Source organism: Petaurus breviceps, unplaced genomic scaffold, assembly GCF_028583685.1.
Source record: "Petaurus breviceps papuanus isolate PSGF00001 unplaced genomic scaffold, PetGlider_PUasm1.0 287, whole genome shotgun sequence".
NCBI classification, from domain to species: Eukaryota; Metazoa; Chordata; class Mammalia; order Diprotodontia; family Petauridae; genus Petaurus; species Petaurus breviceps.
In genome coordinates, this window is record NW_027186029.1 from 822,174 (window position 1) to 841,689 (window position 19,516).

The window sequence follows — 19,516 nt, forward strand, 5'->3', positions numbered from 1 at the left end:
GTTGGGTAGAATTCCTCACGTGAATTTTGAAAAGCAGAGGTGACAATCATGATTTCAATCAAGGCAGGAGTAAAGGTAGATATGGTTAAAAAGACACAAGTGGGAAATGGCTTTATGTTTAAAGACTACTTATCATCTGCATACTTAAAGGAAAAGCTAATTAAACTACTGAGAGAAATAGTAAAACAGTAGCTGTTGAGATACTTTAATGTATCCATTGCAAACCTAGAGGAGCCGAACATAAAAAAATCAAGGAATTGAGAATTTTGTGGGGGAGGGAATTGAGAATTTTAGGAAAGTTTGACATGGTAAAGTCCTGGCAGTTACTGAAAGGAAATTTTAAGCAATATACATATTTCTTAGCTTTGTATTAGTACCTTCATAAAAACTCATCATATAACAGGCACTAAAAATAAATACAGAAAAGCAGAAATAATCAGTATCATTTACTGACTACAACATAATCAAAATCATAATAAAGGGAATTTGAATAAAGGATTCACACTTTAACAGACTAAATAATTAAAATCCTAAAGAACAAGTGGGTCCAAAAGGAAATCATAGGAACTATAAGTAAGTTTATCAAAATTAGACAATATTCCAAAACTTTTGGTATTCAGGCAAAAATTCCTAAGGGGGAAATGCATAGTTCTAAACACTTTCCTCAACAAAAAGAAAAGGTTCATGAATTGTTCATACAACTAACACTAGAAAGGCAACAGATCTGAAGACAAAAATCATCTGAAAATCAAAGGAGATAAGATACTGAGTTTATAAAACCAGGAGATGAATTTTTAAAGAAAATAAAATAGACCATTCATAATTTCATTTAATAAAAAGAATGGAAAACCAAACATGAAAAAGTCCAACAGATCAAGAACAATATAAATGAAATGTGGGAATATTCATACACAAAAGCCCCAAATTAACAGAACAAGAAAGAGAAAACCTAGCATATTCTCCGGAGCAAACAGAATAAGCCATTAATGGATTCCCAAAGAAAACCCCCAGGATCAGGCAGCCTTAACAAGGGAAGCCTGCCAAATAGTCAAAGAACAGCTCATTTTGATATTACCTAAATTAGTTGCAAAAGTAGAGAATAAAGGTACCCTGCTGAAACAAAATGTGTTTATGAAACAAAATATGTTCCTCATATCCCAACCAGGAAAAAGTAAATAGTAGAAACAGTATAAAAAAATTAAATGACATGATTATATCAAGGGATGCAGAAAAGCCTTTGACTTATTTGGCTACACTCCTTTTTGTGTAAAATATAATTTTAAAGTACAGCAGTAAATAGCCCTTTCCATACAATGGTAGACAGAATCCACAACCAAGAACTAGCATTTTAAATGAAAGAACACTGACGATCTTTTCGGTAATGAGTGAAACAGAGATGTCCATTGTCACCGCTCCCATGTAATATTGTTCTAGAAATACTAGTTATAGCAATACAACAAGAAAAAGAAATTGAAGGGAAAGTGTAGTCAGAGGTAAGTTAGCAATGATACCTATTTTTAGATGATATGGTTCATGTAGGGAATCTCTGAGATTCCATAAAAAATTAATTGAATAACTTCAGTGAAGTAAAAAGATATGAAATAAACCTACAAAATCAGCAGCCTTTCTGTATATTACTAACAAAATAGGAGATGGGGGGGGGTTAATTTAAAATAATTGTGAGTATACACACACACACACACACAGAGTTAGCCTACCCAAACACACTCAGGACTTATGTGAATATAGTTTCCAAAAGAGCTCTTTAAAAAAATAAAAAAATAAAGGAAGGAAGACCACAATGATTGAGGAAATGCTGATGCTCCATGGCTACGCCATTCTAATATAATCAAAATGGTAGAAAACATAAGGAAAACGAAAGTGGCATTTCTTAGGTGCCCACCCACTCTTTTCCAGGGAGTGTACTAAGTACTGGGAATGCAAAGATAAGGAAAAGAATCCCTATACTTAAGGAATTTACATTCTAACAAGGAAGACCACACACACACACACACACACACACACACACACACACACACACTATCTCAAAAGTCCCTGGTGCAGCTAGAAGCCATTAAAGCATTACAATTGAGGGACTCGGAAAAGGCTACATGCAGGAGGTGGCTCTGAAGGAAACCAGGGATTCCAAAGAGGCTGAAAGTAAGGTGGGAGAACATTCCAAGTGTGGGGAACAGATGGAGTGTTAGACCACATCAAACTACCACTTTCTAGAATTAGACTAATAACAAAATTCATCTGGAAGGACAAAGGGTTAAAAACCTTAAGGAAAATAATAGGAACAAAAGCAGGAAGAAAGGGAGCCCAGCATTACCAGGTCTCAACCTATGGTATAAGACAATAACGCCAAATATTCATCAGGTTAGAAAATGGAAAGGTTGACCATGGGAAAAGCAAATAACCTTAAAGCAATCAAAGTTAGCACAAGGGTGCCAACTACTGGCAGTTCCAGAGAAGTAATGGTTAAGAATGTATTTGACAAAGGAGTCAGTAAATAGGTTGAAAACATCTGGCACCATGACCTAAGTAAAAAAGGTCCCATTCCCTCCCTCCCCCTAATTAGGACAGAGGAGATTTCTCCTACAACTGTGGCCAGTGGGAGAATTCTTAACTAAGCAAGGGATAGCTGGGTGATCAAAGGAGGTAAAATGGACATTTTCCATTACACAAAAATTGAAAAACACTTGTGAAATAAAATTAGTGGATTTAGAATTGGAAGGAATATAATTAGGAAAAAGGCCTCTATGAGAAACAAAGGTCAGATGTCCAAGATATTTAGGGAACTGATGCAAACATAAGAACAAGGGCCACCCCCAAAGAAGTGGTCAAAGGATATGAAGAGACCGTTTTCAGGTGAAGACATGGAAGCTATCAGTCATATAAGGAACCGACTCCAAGTCACTGAAGCAAGAGAAATGCGAGTTCCGGTAAGTCAGGGGGTCATCCCCACCTTGGCCAGATTGGCAAAGACCACAGAGATGAATATGACAGTTGCTGGAGGGGCTGTAGGAAAATGGGCATACTTATGAACTATTGGTGTAGTTGTAAAATGAGCCAACCATTCTGGAAGGCTTAAAACTGAAGCCAAAATGTCACTAAACTGGCCACGCCATTTGACCCAGCATCAACACTCTACCTGCATGTGCCCCCAAAGCACAAGAACACACATACAAGAATATTTTAGCAGCAGTTGTTGATGCAGCAAAGACTAGCTACAAAGTAAGTGACCATCTACTGCAGAATTGCATGTGAATGTAAAGGAATTCCATTGAATCATACTAAAAGACAAATGTGAAGAATTCAGAGATGCTTGGGAAGATTTGTATGGACTGTTCCAGGGAGAGGAACAGAAACAGAAGAACAATTTGCACATCTCTGCACTTTGATGGTGATTCCAAATGACTAGAGATGAAACCTGAGTCACTGAGTCACTGAGTCAGATGAAACCTTGGCAGAGAGACTATGGACTAGAGGTACAGGTGAAATATCCATTTTTAGACATGGCTAGTGTGTTGATGTGTTTTACTTTACTGCATTTGTTACAAAACAGGGTGGCTTCTATTTAGGGTTGGACAGGAGTGGGGGTTGTTTATGGGCATTGATAGGGATACAAAAAAGTATTAGTAAAACATTTTAAAATACACAAGAGAAAACAAAAAAAGTCTGGAAGAAGACCCAGTTTTATTACTACTTTGTCAAATACATACTTAAACCTTAAAGAGATCAACAAAAGGAAAAAGACCTATATGAACAAAAATAAAGCTGAAAATAAATGTTTTTCCTAGCAGCCCCAAACTATAAGTAAAGGGGTACCCACCAATTAGGGAATGGCTTAAAAATATGGTATATGAATATAATGGATTATTGTAGTGTCATAAGAAAAGTTGAAATAGACAGTTGCAAAGGAAACAGGGAAGACCTCTCTGAGAGCTGCTACAGAGTGAAGTGAGCAGAATGAGGAAGACACTCTGTCTCTCTGTCTCTCTTTTCTCTGTCTCTAGATATATAAGTATGCATATGTACATAAAAATTATCAGTCTTTCAAAGTTGTTTTATCTGTAACATCATTTTACATATGTACACATCATACACAATGCTAATATAGAGAAAAACAACTTTGAAAAACTGATGGATGATGCCATCCCACCTCCAACTGATAGGGCCATGAATTTAAAAACATTTTCAAACATAGCCAATGTGGGAATTTGTTTGGGGACTACACATGTTTTGTGGGTTCTATTTATCATTTTTTCTTGTCCAATGGCGACAGTGGGAGGGAGATGACAGATAAAATAGAAATACCTTTTTAAAATAGATTAAATTTTCAAAAATAAATGTACACATCAAACTTCATAATGGGTCTTAGAAGCAATTCTTTTTGGTTCTTTGCATATTGAATTGAATGTGTTTGTGGATTATTAAGTTCATAATAAAAGCCCCCGATATTTTGAAGGTACTCAGTGGAACAGGCTAGATTAGATAAACATGGTGCAGTGGATAGATAAAGCCTGCATCTGGGGTCATGAAGACCTGAGTTCAAGTACAGCCTTGGATACTTACCAGCTGTATGATTCTGGGCAAATCACTTCTGTTTCTTAGTTTCCTCATCTCTAAAGTGGGGATAAAAACAGCACCCACCTCCCAGGACAGTTGTGGACCAAATGAGATAATAACTGCACAGTGCTTGGCATACACTAGGCGCTATGTCAATGTCATCATTATTACTATTATAAAACATGACCCAGAAGCAATAAAAGCCTGTAAGATGCATATTCAAGAAACTCAAGGACCACAACCGCTAGGGTGAGGATTCATGGGAAATGTGGACATCAATGGGGCAGAATGTAGGGCTATGCCAACAACTTAGGGGAGAGAGTGCTGGCCTTAGATTCAGGCAGATCCATCTGGTCTCACACTCTTCCTAGCTGTGTGACCCTGGACAAGTCATTTAACCCTGCTTATTTCATTTTCCTCATCTGCAAAGTGACCTGGAGAAGGAAATGGCCAACCACGCCAGTGTCTCTGCCAAGAAAACCCCAAATGGGGCCACAAAGAGCAGAACACGACTGAAATGACAGATAACAACAACCATGTTCCGTGTAAGTACCGAATGAATGCATATTCTAAGTAGAAAAGATTGCATCATAATATTTAAGAAAGAGAATTGAAGGGGGCTGGTACCTTTCAAAACTGTGGCTGAGAGGGAAGAATTTTAACTAAACAAGGGAAACAGGTCATTTAAAAATACAAAATGGACAATTTTAATTGCCTTAAGTTGCTTTTACATAAAAAATACCAGTGAATTTAGACTCAGAAGAGAAACAGTTAATTGGAGAAAATCTTTGTAACAGTGTCTCTGATGGAGGTGCGATATCTGAGTTAATAGGGAGCTGCTATAGATGTTTAAGGAAAAGTCCAGTTCCCTGGTTGGTTGGCCGTACAAAGATATGAACAAGCATTACTTTAAATTTAGGTTAATTTTCATTGATATCTTTTATTTTACATCTTGTGAATTTCCCCCTATATGGCTCCAGGCCATTCTCTCCATTCCCTCCCAAATAAAGGGAAAAAATAGTTCAACAAAGCTAAGCATAACAGAATTGTCTAACATATATAGTATTCTGCACCCTGGTCCCCCACCTCTACAAAGAAGGGGAGGAAGTTACATTCTCACATCTCTTTGGAGCCAAGCTGAATCATAATTTTACAAAATCACAGAAAAGTAGAGTTGGAAGGTGCTTCAGAAGCCAAGGCATACAAGAAAGGCATCTCCACTGGACTGTATCTGATAAGTGGCCACTCCACTCTACCCAGAGCCCTCCCGGGAGAGTCCTACCAGCTGGGGAGGCAGGCTTTCCCGGTTTCACAGGCATCTGTGGTGCTTAGTACAGGAGTTGGCTTATATGAAGTGTCCAGAAACTGCTTGTTGATTGACTAGGTCAAAAAGAAAGGAGGCTGGTGTGGCTCATGCTGTTCTTCATGGAACCGCACTGGCCCTTTGTTATCACTGTTTCTCAATCCAGATGTTTGCCAACTTTCATAATTTTATTTTAAAATTAATCTCTCTCATAATGCATTCGAGAATTATTCCGGGAATCCGAGCAAAGCTTGGTTCACAAGACATTCTTTTTACAGTCTTGGCTGGTGCTGGGCATCAGGCCTGGTCACTTCAGACCAATGTTGCTTTTCCTTCTTTTTGGAATCTTTTCTCTTGGCATTTTCAGAAACGCACCCGTAAGCCTCCTGCACCCCTTCTGGGCAAACCTCCACATTGGCCTCAGTCCGTGAAATCTCCTGCGCCTTCCAGTGACTCCTGCAGGAGGTCTTTCCTGACGTCCGCAGCTGCCCAGGCCTCACCTTTCCCAGCCCCTCCCTTATCGGCCGCTTAGACTCATTCCTGTATGTGTAGATGCTGTCCCTTCAATTAGAGTGTAAGCTCCTCGAGGACAGGGAGTGCATTCCCAGCGCCTGGCACGGTCAAGGCCAGCCTTTATTGAGGAGTGTGGCTCTGCTAACAGGGTCCGAGTGCCCGTCTCTCTCCTTGAACCAGAAGATCGCGCCCCCTGGTCTTCTACGCGGTGATTCAAACCGTCCTCACCGCCGGCTTCCTTTGACCGCATTGACTCTCTCCTCCCTCGGTAAATCACCTCGCTTTGCGCATGTGCCTCAAATCCACTGCAAAACTTCGCTCTTCCCTGATGAGAATTACAGCTCCCCGGTTCCCAAAGGGCTTCTCATTTTGCCAAGTCCGATGCTTTCTACCGCGCTTCTAATTTGCGGAGACGATTACATTCTGCTAAATCATTCCCAGGAGACTGTAGTGGCAAGGTCGGGCCATTCCCCTAAACAGAAATGTTGTTGCTTCCCAAATTAGCGGCTTTAGATTCAACCCAGCTTCTTGCTTGCCTAGGCAGGTTTTACGCGCCAGATTAGGCTCCAGAACTTCAACATGCAAAATCTCTTGGGTTTATTTTTTCTTTTCGACTTTTGGAGTCATTGGAGACAGACGTTTTGGTTCTGTTTAAGGAACAACATTTATAAAGCACCTACTATGTACCAAGCTCTGTGCTAAGCACTTTAGCTTATTTGTTTTTTTGTAAATAGTACTTTATTTTTCCAATTACATGTAAAAACGGTTTTCAATATTAACTTTTGTATGATTTTCATCTCCAAATTTTTCTAGCTCCCCTTCCCCCCTCCTCAGGATGGCAAGTAATCTCACATAGGTCATAAAGGTGCAATCATGGTAAATATATTTCCACATTAGTCATGTTGTAAAGAAAGGAACAGAACAAAAGGGAAAAGCCACACACACACACACACACAGAAAAACCCCAAAAAGTCTAAATAGTCTGCTTCACTCAGACCCAAAGTTCTCTGGATGTGGATGGCATTTTCCACCATGAGTCTCTTGGATTCTCTCGGGTCGCTATTGCTGAGAAAAGCTAGGTCTATCGAACATTGCACAATGTGGCTGTTACTGTGTACCATGTTCTCCTGGTTCTGCTTCCTCCCTCTGCATCAGTTCATGTAAGGCCTTCCAGGTTTCTCTGAAGTCCGGATGCTCCTCATTTCTTGCAGCACAGTGGTATTCCATGACATTTATACACCACAGCTTGTTCAGCCATTCCCCGATGGACGGGCATCCCCTTCATCTCCAGGTCTTGGCCACCACAAAGAGCCGCTCTGAGCATTTTTGTACATATGGGTCCTTTCCCTTTTGAATGATGTCTTTGGGATACAGCCCTAGGAGTGCTGCTGCCGGGTCACAGGGTGTGCAGTTTGGTTACTTTTTGTGCATGGTTCCAAACTGGCTAGGCACTTTATAAGTATGATCCCATTTCATCCTTACAGCAGCCCCGAGGTAGGTGCTATTCTTGTCCCCATTTTAGAATTGAGGAAACTGAGATAGATGAAGTCTTGATTTGATTGGTCACAAAGCTAGTTAAGTGTCTGAGGTTGAATTTGAACTCAGGTCTTCCTGACTCCAAGTCCAGCACTCTATACCCACTGTTCCATTAGCTTCCTCTAGAGCAGTTAGATCTTTCATTCTCCAGGGGAGAGGTCAGGGTGCTGTTGGTATGCAAATGTCACAAAGTCTGCTTCTCAAGGATTAAAAAAACCCTCCTCAGACATTTCAGGATATGTAAAAACATCCAAACCACATTCTCATCATAATTTAGAATTACACATGAAACAGATTACACTTGAGTCACACATTAATCTCTTTTTAGTTTGTGATGCCTTCAATTTCTGCAAATGGGGAAGCATCTCCTTCCCTGTGATGTCTCTCCTCTGTCTCTAGCTCACCTCCTCTCTTCTTTCTCACTCTCTTCAAAATGCAAAATTCCTAACTTGGTCAGAATTAGGAAGACAGAGATGGGACCAGATACAGCTTCAGAAACTTTCAGCAGCAAAGGTCTCGTTCTTTGCCCTCTTTCTCCTTCAGCTGATCAGACCACAGGAACAAAGTTGGCTAAACCGACCCGGACGCAGTCTGGAGACAATGCTGACACTGTGTTCTGCTCGTGCTGTCTTAAGGTCTGTTCATCATGCTGTATATTTTCTGATGCTTGTGACTAAGCTGTAGCTTTCTACATGGACCTATTGACAATTATCATGGTTACAGGCAATTTTGCGCTTTTTTTTCTTTTGTACAAAATTACTAATATGGAAAAGTTGTACATGATTGCATGTGTACAACACCTATATTGCATTGCTTACCATCTGAGGGAGGGGGAAGAGGAGGAGGGAGGGATAGAATTTGGAACTCAAAACAAATGAAATATTAAATATTTTTTAAATTTCTCAGTTTTAATTTCTAACATCACAAAAATCCATAGCAATAGTCCACAAAAGAAAAGCTTTTAGGTTCCTCAATAACTTTTAAGATTAATAAGATTATTTGAGAACCACTGGTATAGAGGGTAAAAAGCAAAAAAGACTGAGAAGGATCAGTCAGAGAGGTATGAGGAGAACCAGGAGAAAGCAAGGCCATGAAAACCTAGAGATGAGAGAGTATCAAGGAGAAAGCTGGTGATCAACAGAGGCAAAGGTTGCAGAGAGGTCAAGAACAATGAAGAGGGAGAAAAGGCCAGTAAGAGACCATCTGGTGACTTCAGAGACAGCAATTTTAGTTGAATGTCAGCAGTCAGATTGCTGAGAGTTGGGAAGAAGGTTGGAGGAAAGGAAGTGGAGGCATCCCATTGTAGATGGAGTTTAAACTTGAGAGAGATGATTATTTCTTTCTTATTTTAGTAACCAATCATTGAATTAGGATTAAAGGGCTTTCTACTTCCTTATCCAGAAATCAACCATTGTAGGAAGTCTTGGGGAAAATTTACCCCACCATGCCGAAATTACTGCTCATTGTGTCTGGTCAGAGGGGTCTGGGGCAGAAGTGGGTTCCCTCTTTGATATGGATATTGATAAGTCTCTTTGATCAAAATATGGGTGATCCAAGTCATGTATCCCCAAGACCCTCATTAAAATGAGCCTACATCTCATTATGACATTTTTTCATTAATTGTTAACCAGTTGGAATTTATTGCCACCCTCAGGAGAACCCACTTTTCCAAGAGCATATAAGTTGTGAGCCCACCACCATGAGAGTCTTTGACATTTGAGAGTGCCACTGAATTCTTTAGCATTATTAACAAAATGACCCATTACCCTGAAACTATATATCTTGAATTCAAATATAACAGACACTCCACATAGAAGATAGAAGCAAAACATTTATTCAGACACTAGAAAACCAAATCCCCAAATCAGTAAGCTGATTCCATCATAGTAGCAAAGAAGTTAATAAGCCACAACAACACAGAGAGCCACAGCATCCTTTAGCCTTCCCACAAACTGACATTTACTCACAAGCCTGCCTTCCTCAGATGCAACCTCTTTCCCTTCTCCCTAGTTGCTCTGACTCTCAGCTTCCTGTGGGCTCTGCTCCACCCTTCAGCAAACTCCTCCCACCACAGGCTCCATGTGATTACATTCAGCCTATCAAGGGGCAGAGGTCATTTTCAAAGCAGGGAAGGTCTTCAAATTCCCACAGGTTTATTAAAGGGCAGGGAAGATCTTCAAATTACCATTACCATTACATCTTCCTATGCCATCCTTTTTCTCCTGAAATTTTCTCCTCTTCAATAAGGCTCAAAGTAGCATAGATGGGGGATGTCCCAGGAAGTCAATGAGACAATGGTTTCAAGATGAAGGAGGTTGGGTGTTTGTGATGAAAAATCTCATCCAAAATTTAATCAAGAACACAGAGATCTCTTAGGATGGGAACAGGAATTTATTCTTTTCCCCCTGGGTGAAGAGGGTGGTCTTCCCCATGATGCAGCATGAGGAAGAGGCATTTTACAAAAGGCAGAACAAGAATTTACACCCTAATGGGGTCTCTTCTCCCATTGGTTGGGGGGTGGGCAGTGGGCTCAAGTCTCTGCCCAAAAATCTTCCCCAATGGTAGTCAACAGAGGAGCCTGCTAAGGAGGCTGATTGACAGCAAGGGAAAGGGAGGAGGGGCCCACAGAGGTGGGAAGTCTGAAAGTCTCCTGAAAGGGCTTGTGGCTGATTAACAGCAGGAGTGGGGGAAGGGTGTGGGGAAGTTCTGAGAAGTTTTCACTCCCCCCCACATTGGGAAATGTGTATTGTGCTGTCCTATGCTGCTCTGCTCCTCTGAATTTGGAGCTGCCCCTGCTCCCTTTTCCTTCTTTTGCCCACTTTCTTATCCTTCCATCCCACTCCATGAACCTTTGTGTGGTCTCTTCATCCTGTCCCCCTAACCCTAGGGAAATTATGTTATTAAATGTAGACTCTGAACAAAAATATAAATGATTGTTCAAAAGGAAAAAAAGGGAAGGGGTTATAACAGATGTAGAAAATCAATGGTTTTTATAGTTTTCAAAAACACAGAATTTGAGTTGGAAGGACCTTGGTAGCCATCTCATCCAATCTCTTCCTATGAAGTCCCAACATAAGCTACATGACAAATCTTTCTGCAGCCTTTGTCTGAAGGCCTGTAATGAGGGGGGAGCCTCTATCTCTTTAGTAGTCATATGACATAAACTTGTGAGCTGCCAGTCACCATCTTCCAAATGCCCTCCCACTTATCAATTTCCTGCCCAAAATGTGGTGCCCAAAACTGAACTCAAGACTTGATGTGAGGTCTGACCATGGCTGAATCCACCACCTACATATTCCTAGAAGCCATGATTACATTTCATTTAAATTCTAATTTTATAGTTCTGATGGAAATCCTTCCTGGTTTGTTATATACACAAAGTTTCTTTTTAAAAATTCTCTTATTTTAACTGTTTTTTCAACAAACACTTATTTCTCTCCCTCTTCTTCCTTCCCCTCAATGAGGGTAGATGACTTTGATAACAATTTATGTAATCCTGCAAAGTCAATTCCCACATCGCCCAAATCCAGAAGTGTATGTCTCATTCTTCCTTCTTAGTTTATCACCTCTCTCAGGGTGTGCATCATCAGTCTTCTGGAACCATGAGGTCATTACATGGATCACTTACCAAGTCTTTCAAAGTTCACATATGAATATTCTGGTTTTGCTCAATGTGGGTTGAATAATTTTTGTGTTTTCCCAGGTTTCTCTGAAACTATTCCTTTCAGCACTTCTTAAGGCACAATAAGGCCATTATATTCATATATCACAATTTATTGAGTCATTCCCCACTTAATGGAAACCATGGAAATACTTTATTTCTGTACATATAAGTCTTTCTCCTGTTTCATTAATTTCTTTGGGGTATAGGCCTACTGATGATATTAATGGGTGAAAAGATGCACACAATTTCATGGGGGCGTGATTCCAACTGCTTTCCAGATGGCTCCATCAATGCTGCATCCATCTTTCTATTTTCCCACAGGCCTCCCAATATTCATCTTCCTTTGTTGTCAACTTTGCCAGTTCGATGGCTATGAAGTGGAATTCTAAGGTTGCTTCAACCCTAGAGTTGCAGTAATCTAATTGTTAGCCATTTGGAACATTTTTTCATATATCTATTCATAGCTTAGATTTCTCTCTTTGAAAACTATTGTTCATGCTCTTTACAAATCTATCAATGGGAACACAAGGCTTTTTTTCAACATGACTCTTCTGATATTAAATAACATCTGGGTGGTGACTGAACATTTTCCTACATTCATCACATTTATGAGGCTTCTCTCCTGTGATTCTTCTATTTAGTAAGGACTGAGTTGTAGCTGAACATTTTCCCATATTTGCTTCATTTTTAAATTTTCTCTCTAGTATTGAGTATCTGGGTTTTCCCACATTCATTATATGTATCACGTAGGGTTAGAACATATGATAGGATTAGAACAGTTCCTAAAGCATTTCCCACCATTATATGTAAAAAGCATCTCTTCAAAATGACTTCTTTAATGTTGAATGAGGCTTGAACTGTGTACAAATGTTAGCCATATCCACAATGTTTATGTATCTGTCCACTATGAATCCTCTGATGTACACTGTCCAACTAAACTGAAGGCTTTCCCACATACATTTATATGGCTTCCTTCTGATGGGGGATGGGATCCCAATAGGTTCAGCAGGAATTATGATCTTATCTAAGACCAGAAAACCTGCAATGTCATCTGGAAAGAATTCAAGGTCTCAGGCTTAATTGGAGTGAGAGTTGTAGAAGTTTATTGTTACGCTTCCATGAGAAGCAGGCAAGAGTCCTTTAGGGGACCTGCAAGTGAGAGCGAAACATGCTTTTACCTTTAAAGGGTAGGGCTGCCATGGTCAGGGCTGACCAGATGGGAGGGGCCTCAGTGCATAGACAAAGGTCAGAGCTGACCAAGAGGAGCAGCATGTGAATAGAGAGTTTAGATAAGATTTGGGCCAGGCCAAAGGAGACAAAAGGCAAGGACAAAGGAGGGTGTGGGCCAGGCCCAGAAGAAATGAAGAGATTAAGTAAGAACAAAGGGGTCACAGGATGTTGCCTAGGTGGAGTGTGGGATAGGGAGAAGGGGCAGAGCTCAAGGGTGGGAAAGGACGAATGGCAGTTACAATTGGTTTCACAAATTGATCTAGACCCCAGGTACCCCATCCCTGATCTTGAGTAAGGTGTGAACATTATTTGAAGGCTTTCCCACATTCACAATCCTTCTTCCATAGGAACCCTCTGATGTTAAAGACCCTTTTCACAAACGTCTCTGCCTTTCCTTGCTATACTTCTAAGCAGAGCTCATATTTCGCCATGCCCCAAAACGGAGTGGCAAAGAAAAACTTCCTTATTGTCACTTCCTGGAATGATTCTTTAGAAATGTTACTCTTTCGAAGTATCTCCTTATCCTTGGTCTGTCTCCGGCTCCTAAAGAGACTGATATAAACTGTAAATGTTTTTGGATCCTTAAGTTGGAGGAAAAAGAAAGCTGCTGTGCTGGAAATGAAGTAGTGTAATTGAAAGCGGGCCATCCAGCCAGAAAGCCACCAATGAGCACTTTAAACTGGGCTTCAGCGTGGGGGAGCATGGGAGAGGATGAGAGAGGAAATGGAGCTCCAAGAGAGCTGGGAGGGGTGCTTACCTGTGTGCCAGGGGAAACCCAAATCACTCCGGCTTTCATTGAATGGCCAATTATGCGTCCCAGCCCAAGCCTCGGTAGCTCATTGTTTGGGTTTACGTGGCTTAGAGTGGGTGTAAAGAGCAACCGTTTGTTTTCTCTTCTGGCCTGAAACCCTGAGTCTTCCCCTCCCAGATCAATACTTTCATGATGGCAAACTAGGCCATTTGTGTCTCAGTTCTACCTAATGCTTAGTCATTAAATGGGTGTTGCCTCAAACAGACTGAGCTCTAGGAAAGACTTTCATTTAAAAAGGCCTAGGTCACACCCTGCATCCTGGGCCATCACCAATCACCTTGACCCTTATCTAGCCACTGGCCTCTGATCACTGGAGGAGAGTGAGGCTGATGACTGTGTGGCTCTGCCTCACTTGAGTCCAACTCAGGAGCAAGTCAAGATACCACCGTTGTGGTGTTATTGATCTTCTTCCAGAACACCAGCAACAGCAGCTGCAGAAACAGCAGCAGCCAGATGAGGGAAAACCAGGTAGGAATTCCCAAAGGTAGGGTGTGAATATTGACTCAAGAATGTGTGTCCAGATAGGACTGCTACCTGGGTTTTGATGCATAAGAGTAGAGTCTAAAGGGAAGGACGAGCACAAATCAGAACAGATGATCTAGGATTCAGACTCACACAAGTAAGGGGAGAGCTGGGAGGGGCATTTTAGTGCAAGCCCCACAGAAATGGAATTCCCCACTGTAACCCAGCTCTTAGGCAGTCACCCAGCCTCTGCAGACCTCCCCAAGCAGGAGGAGCCCAACTACGTTTAAGGCAGCTAACTCCACTTCCGGACAGACCTAATTGTGAAATTTTTTTCCTGACATCAAGCTTACATTTGCCTCTTTGCAATTTCTGTTGTGAATAAATTTTTTTTTTAATTTTTTAACATTACCAATCATCTTCCCAGCATCCTTCCCCCTTTTCTCCGCCATTTCATATGATTAAGAATAATTGTTAAAACGAAAAAGGGAAATAAATCAATCAAGACAGACACTTCTCACTTTACGTAATTTTGCATTACTTAAATTCAATTTTATGTAAAGAATTCTGAAATTTCAGCCAACCCTCAGTGATAAAAGCTAGGTGCAGCAGATGGAGAAGGGGCAACAGGCTGCATAGCTGTTACTTTTACAGTACTGTGCACTATCTTTCATTTTGTAATTGCTTATTGTCATGGTACCATATTTAATGTCTGCACTTTAGCATATTTGATGACTTGTGTTGAGGCATTATTTTGTGGATGCTTTTGTTATATGGTAGGCTAAGTGAAGCGGGTAGGTGGGGCAAACTCCAACTCTAAATCTCAGACTCTAACCCTAAATTCCCCTCATTTGCATGACAAAAAATCGCTTCATGGATAGGTCTGAAGAATGGTTCACTTAGGTAAAGTGAGAATGGTCTGGATGTCACAAAAGTCTGAGAATAAGCTCTGTGCTGTGCTTCCTGGACCTCCCACCTCAGGAACGGTGAAAATCTCCCCTCTTCTTTAGAGCCAAGCTTGTTTTGTCATTTTAACTCTTGTTTTTGAGGGGGGAGAGGTTATTCTTTCTCTTTACAATGTTGTAGTCATATATAGTGTTCTTGGTTATGCTGAATTTAACTCCGAATCACTTCATTTACATCATTCCAGGCTCTTCTGTATTCATTGCTTTCATGTCTTATAGTACAGCAATATTCCATTACATTTGTGTACAGACTGTTCTGCCATTCCCTGATGATACACAGGCAGTTGGGTGGTGCGGTGGATAGAGCACCAGGCTTGGAATCAGGAAGATCCAAGTTGAACTGCAGCCTCAGACACTTACCACTTGTGTGACCCTGGGGGAGACACTTAACCCTGTTTGCCTCAGTTTCCTCATCTGTAAAGGGGTCTGGAGAAGGAAATGGCAAACCACTCCAGTATCTCAGCCAAGGAAACTCCAAATGGGACACAGAGTCAGATATGATTGAAATGAGTGAAGAATAAACAATTGTTAAACACCTACTTTATTTCCAGTTCTTTCGAAATATGAAGTGTTGCTATACTTTGGTGTATATGGGGACTTTCTTCTAATCAATGTCCTCCTTTGGGGATAACCCCAGCAGTGGAGTCTCTGGGGCAAAGGATAAAGACATTTCAGTAATTTCATTTGCATAATTCTAAAGTGCTCTCCAAAAAGACTGTACTGATTGATAGCTCTACCAACAATGCAACAGTGTCTAACTTCCTGTGACTACTATCTGTTGGCATTTACACCAGTTTGTAGAGAGGGCATTAGCTGAAACTTCAGGGTTATCTGATTTGCATTTCTCTTGGTGATTTGGAGCACTTTTATATGGTTGTTAGTAGTTTGCAATTCTTTTGACAACTGTTCATATCCTTTGATAACTTATCTACTGGGGAATGGTTTTGGGTTACTTACACACACACACGTGAATGTGTAATTTCGTTCATACATCTTGGATACCAAATTCTTATCAGTGAAATCTGATACAAAGATTTATTCCCATTTAACTGTCTCCCTTATTATCCGGGATGCATTTTGTTTGTGCTGAAACTTTTCAGTTCTATATACTCAGAGTTATGTATTATAACTTTTGTAATTGCCTCTGTCCCTTATTTGGATAATGCATGTCCTACCCATAGGTAGGAGAGGCATGAAATCTATTTCTCTTCTAATGATTTCATTGGCATTTATTTTCAATATTAAGGTCAAAAATCCATTTAGAATGTATTGTGGAATATGGTATAACGTGTTGGTCTAAACCTAATTTCTGCCAGATTGCTTTCGTTTTCCTCATTTTAATCAAATAAGCATTCTTTCTTAAGTACATAATTTGTTTTAAAGTTTAGCAAACATAGCATTAATGAGTTCCATTGTTTCTGACTCTCCATTTAGTTGGTTTCAATGATCTATTTTAAATTTTTTAAATTTTCTTCCAATTACATGTAAATACAATTTTTAACATTCATTTTTCAAAATTTTTAGTTCCAAATTCTCTCCATCCCTCCCCTCCCCCTTCCTTGAGAAGGCAAGCAATTTGATAGATTATACATGTGCAGTCATGCAAAATATATTTCCATAATAGTCATGTTGCAAACGGAAACAGATTCCCCCTAACCCCCCTCCCCCCCAAAAAAAAAGAACCAAGAAAGATAGTTTAAAAAAAAGTATTCAAATGCCATCAGTTCTTTCTCTGGAGGTGGACAGCATTTTCCATTATAAGTCCTTCAGAATTGTCTTAAATCATTGCATTGCTGAAAATAACCAAGTCATTCACAGTTCTTCATTCCATAATGCTGCGGTTACTGGTTCTGTTCCCTTCACTTTGCATTGGCTCATGTAAGTCTTTCCAGGTTTTTCTGGAACCACTCCTGCTCTTTTCTTATAGCACAAATTTTCCATCATGTCATATACCACAACTTGTCCAGCCATTCTTTAATTGATGAACATCCCCTCAATTTCCAACACACACACACACACACACACACACACACACACAAGTTACTATACTTTTGTATATATAGGTCCTTTTCCTTTTATCTCTTTGGGATACAGACCTAGTAGTGGTATTGCTAGGTCAAAGAGCATGCAGTTTTATAGCCCATTGGGCATAGTTCCAAATTGCTCCCCAGAATGATAGGATCAGTTCACAGCTCCACCAACAATGCATTAGTGTCCTCATTTTTACCACATTACCTCCAGGATGTCATTTTCTGTCATATTAGACAATCTGATATGTGAGGTGATACCTCGGAGTTGTTTTAATTTGCATTTTTCTAATCAATAGTGATATAGAGCATATCTTCATGTGACTAGAGAGTGATTTGATTTCTTCTTCTGAAAACTGCCTGTCCATATCTTTTGACCATTTCTCAATCAGAGCGGATGAATTGAGACCTGTCAAAGACCTTACTCTTAAAAGGCCAAGGTCATCCACTGCATCCTGCCCTCCCCCCCCAAAGTGAGCTCAATTCTTTTGTCTTCTCAATGGGTGAGAGTGAGGTTGATGACTTTGCAGAGTTCTGCCTCACTTAAATCCAATTCATGAGCAAGACATCGCCCTCAGAATGTTATTGGACCTCCTTAAGAATGAAGGACAAACAATAAATTGGGGAATGGCTTGAATTCATATAGATTTAACTCACTTCTTTTGAGAAATGGGGCCTTTATCAGAGAAACTTGCTATAAAAAATATTTTCCCAGTTTTCATTCTAATCATGGCTGCACTGGATTTGTGTAAAACCTCTTTAATTTAATGTAATCAAAATCATCATAAATTCTTCCCTTATCCATGGATCTTTTCTCCTTTTTTAGCCATTACAAGATAGATTTGATGACTGGTACTTTTATAATATAGTTTGAGGTGGGAGGTGCTATATTCTTCCTTGTCCCTATCTCTTTTCACGATTTCTCTTGATATTCTAGATCTTGCCTCTTTGCAATTTTCACTGGTTTTTCCTGGTTCTCCCCCTTTGGAGATAAACAGAGCAAATGTAATCCCTTTCACAGAGCTAACATACCACAAGTCTTCTTCTCTCTATGCTAACCATTCCCAGACCCTTATACTGAGCCTCGTTCAAGTATTGGCTGCTGTATTTTAAATGTTTTCCATCTTTTCAATGTCCTTCTTAAACTAAAATACCCCCAGTAGTACCCAATACTCCAGATATGGTCCAACAAGGGCACAATGTAAAGGGACTATTGCCTTCTCCTTCTTGGAAACTGAAAGATTATGATTGCTCACACTCTAAAGTAGTATTCTGGTCGAAAGATTTTTTATATCTGTTATTCATGTGGTTTTTCTCATAAGTATGAAGAGCCTGACAAGGTGGATACTCTGAAAGATATTTTATCTTCAATTACTACCAATCTCTCCACTATTTCTTTGATGATTATGTGTTCCAAAGGAAGGAATAATCCTGTATTTGTCACACTTATGAGGTTTATCTCCAGGATGAATTATCTGATGTCCAGCAAACATCATGCTCCAAAAAAAAAGGTTTATGTATATTTATTACTCTTCTAAGCTTTTGATGAAATATGGTTCTCTGATCACCAGTGAGTCAACTTTTTAGATGAAAAGGCTTCCTATATTTATTACATTTCTATGTATCATCTGATGCTGGGTAGAGTTTGTGCTCTGACAAAAGCCTTTCATTTCATTTTTTATGAGGTTTTTTTTTTTCATTATAAATTCTTTGACGTACAACAAGATGGAATCTCCAGTGGAAGGACTTTTCACATTCATTACAATCTTAAGGTTTCTCTCTGGTATGAATTATCTGATGATCACAAGGCCCAGAGCTCATACAAAAGCCCTTCCACTGTATAGTCTTAAGTTTCCTCTCCAATATGGATTCTCTGATCAGCTACAGTCCTAGATGACATCAAAAGGCTTTACCCCATCCTTCACATTCATAAAGTTTCTCTCTATTATGATATCTCTTATGTCCAATAAGATGGGATCTCCTGCAAAAGGTCTTCCCACATTCATTACATTCATAAGGATCCTTTCCAGTGTGAACTTTCTGGTGTGAAGTAAGCTGTCCACTGAGGCGAAAGGCTTTCCCACATTCATTACATTTAAAAGGTTTCTCCCCTGTATGAATTCTCTGATGGACTGCAAGCAGAGACCTCCACTGAAAGTCCTTCCCACATTCATTACATTCATATGGTTTCTCTCCAGTATGGATTCTCTGGTGTGATGTAAGCTGTGACTGCAGGCGGAAGGCTTTCCCACATTCATTGCATTCAAAAGGTTTCTCTCCAGTATGAATTCTCTGATGTACTATAATTAGAGACCTCCACTGAAAAGTCTTCCCACATTCATTACACTCAAAAGGTTTCTCCCCAGTATGGATTCTCTGGTGTACAGTAAGCTGTGACTGCAGGCGGAAGGCCTTCCCACATTCTTTACATTC

General features: G+C 40.0%; 1 pseudogene; it reads right to left on the reverse strand.

The window, feature by feature from the left end:
- The window catches only part of LOC138167675 (zinc finger protein 850-like), a 762,790-nt pseudogene that overhangs the window by 734,370 nt on the left and 8,904 nt on the right, over window positions 1-19,516 (reverse strand).